At 43.3% G+C, this 2,819-nt stretch overlaps 1 non-coding gene across 1 annotated transcript; it reads left to right on the forward strand.

Moving 5' to 3' along the window:
* The first annotated feature begins 1,601 nt into the window (after positions 1 to 1,601).
* Positions 1,602 to 1,705, forward strand: LOC112781546 (small nucleolar RNA R71). Its single transcript, XR_003192318.1, has one exon. It is a non-coding gene; the product is annotated as a small nucleolar RNA R71 (small nucleolar RNA).
* Positions 1,706 to 2,819: the final 1,114 nt, after the last annotated feature.

A 2,819-nucleotide genomic window follows, 5' to 3' on the forward strand; every position in this document is an offset into this window, starting at 1 on the left:
AGGTGGGTGGAGGGGCAGTGGTGGCAGCAGGGCAGCTGGGGCAGCTGTGGATGAAGAGGGTCCAGCAGACGGAGGGGCTGTCTCATCAGTAGCAGTGACATGTGGTGGTCTATAGCCCAAAGCAAGGAAGTTCCTGCTGTGAGGGATGATCTTCCTGCCGTCCGCTGCTGGTGGTCGCTCATCGGCATCCTCCCAAGGCACATCAGCCTGACGGCCTAGCCGTGAAACCAGATAAGGAAAGGGGAGGGTGCCTCGGATGTGGACCCTGGCCACATAATGCCGGATAAAACGAGGCAAGTACAGGTCCTTACCCTCCAGCACACACCAGAGGAGGGTGATCATGGCAGCCGGGATCTCAGTCTCATGAGTACTCGGCATCACATAGTTGCTCAAGATCTGATGCCATAGCCGAGCCTCATCATTCAAGTACACTCTCTTGATCCCTCTAGGCATAGGGGTGTCCTGACCCATCTCCCAAGGAACAGCAGGGTCGAGAGCTATCCGTGCCTTCACAGCATCCCAATCAAACCGCATCTGGCCCATGTCCTCCTCAGCCTGTGCATAACCATCTGGCTGATCGGACTTGGCTGGGAGCTGGAGAATGGTCTCTATGGCCTCCTTAGTGACCAGAATTTGCTTTCCCCTCAGGTTCACTGCATCTAGGGTAGTAAAGTAGTAGTTGCAATAGAATTCCCGTACCCAAGATGCATTGACCTCTGTCAGTGGTCTCTCCATAAAGAACCAGCCCCTTTGCTTGATTTGCTCAGTGGTCTATTGCTGGAGGGCTTCTGGAATCTTCAAGGTACGTTCCAGGTATAGATTTCTGGAGTTTGCAAAAGTCGGGTACTTCAGCTCACAGTACCGGTTTGTAAATTTTATAGGATCAGTCGAAGGGAGCAGCTGGTCAGCTTTTTCCTGCTGTGTGAAGTTCTTCTCCCGCCATGAGGAATCGTGCATTAGAGCAATGATGGACTGGGAGGAATCTCCTCTCTTGTGCATCCCAGTAGCCTTGCCTTTGCCTTTCCTTTGTGAGGCAGACATCCTGAAAAATAGAAAACCAGGAAATGGATAAAATAGGAAAGCAAATAGGCAAATTAAACAAAGAAAACTCAAAGTGGTAAGGGAGAAATAGAATAAGGAAAATGAGTAATTGAAATGTGATTGAATTAATGTTAAATGGAAAGAAAAAATATCAATTTGCCATAGTGAGAAAGTTAGAGGAAGTGAAAGTGATCAGAAAAGAGATCAGGAGGGTTAGTATGGTAAAAAGAAATTAGTAAATTAAAATTAGTGATCTAGGAAAGTAAGTGGCATAGAAAAAAAAATTCCATATAACAAGGTTTCATAGGTAAGAATAGAAGTACTCATAATCGAATAAAGAAAACAGGGTGATGCTGATTCGAATAGAAATAAAGAAATCAGAAATTGGAATCAGTGAATCACAAATCCTGGTGGACTCAGCTAAGTCGCTGATTAATTGCCATGCTTCATCTGCGGTCTTGTACTTCTTCAGAGAACCATTACTAGCACCATCTAGTGTAGTCTCATCCCGAGGCTTCATGCCTTGAGTGAAATAGCTGATCAACACTAGCCTGTCAATCATGTGATGGGGGCATGCGTCCAAAAGGTTCTTAAAACACTCCCAGTACTCATAGAGAGTTTCTGATTCACCTTGAACAATGCAGGAGATCTCTTTTGTCAATCTATCTGTAACTTCAGCTGGAAAGTATTTTTCCAGGAATTCTCTCTGGAGCGTATCCCAGTTAGTAACAGTCTCTTCAGGTTGGGAGTAGTACCACTGCCTCGCCTTTCCCTCAAGAGAAAATGGGAAGGCGGTTAACAAAATAGAAGTTTCATTCACATCCTGATGCCTAACAGTAGAATACGCTGTCTGAAAATCCCTGAGGTGCTTGATGGGCTCCTGAGCAGGCAAGCCATGAAACTTGGGCATCAAGTTAATTAGTGCAGTCTTTAGTTCACAATCTACAGCCAAAGTTGGATGATGCACTTGATACGGCTGCATTGTAAAATATGGGGCTCTAGCTTCCTGGAGAGTAATCCTCCTAGGTGCTGCCATTCTATCTGCACGTGAATTAACTGAATCAGTAGTAAAGGAGCTTGTTTCCCTCTTAGATGACGATTCAAATTCGCCCTCAGATGAGACTGGTGAATCGATAACAATCACTTCACCACCCTCAGAGGCTAACCGACGTTGAGCTCGCCTAATACGTGAAATAGTTCTTTCAATTTCAGGATCAAATGCGGCTAAGCTCGGATTAGGCAGTGAACGCGTCATTCAATGAAAAAAACATATAGCTCATGGTAAATAACTAAAAATAAAATATGTAAATAAAAAAAATATGTACACTAATTAATAATTTAGCACACAATTGCAACTCCCCAGCAACGGCGCCAAAAACTGGTGCGTGGCGGAAGTTAGGCCCATTAAGAGATTGTAATGTAAGAACAGCGTTGTGAGTATAGCCCTTAACTAGCTAAAATCCACCTCACCAATTTAGAAAGGTGTCACAAAAATTTAGAATAAAAATACTGGGAGTATGAGTCCCAGGTCGTCTCCCAACGAGTTACAAGGAAGGATGCTAATTTATTAATTAGGAGTTTCCAAGAGACTTTGAGAGTTGAATAATGAGCAATTAAATAATTGTAAATTAAAGCAATAAAAACTAAGAATGATTATTAATATTCTAGATATAAAGCTTTGACTGTGGAATGATTAATTGGAAGTTCTATCCTTTTTGGGATCTCTTAGGTGTAGTATCAAAAAGGTTGTTGTTTTCACTTAGTTAACCCTTACTAAA

Source organism: Arachis hypogaea, chromosome 19, assembly GCF_003086295.3.
Source record: "Arachis hypogaea cultivar Tifrunner chromosome 19, arahy.Tifrunner.gnm2.J5K5, whole genome shotgun sequence".
Classification (NCBI taxonomy): Eukaryota; Viridiplantae; Streptophyta; class Magnoliopsida; order Fabales; family Fabaceae; genus Arachis; species Arachis hypogaea.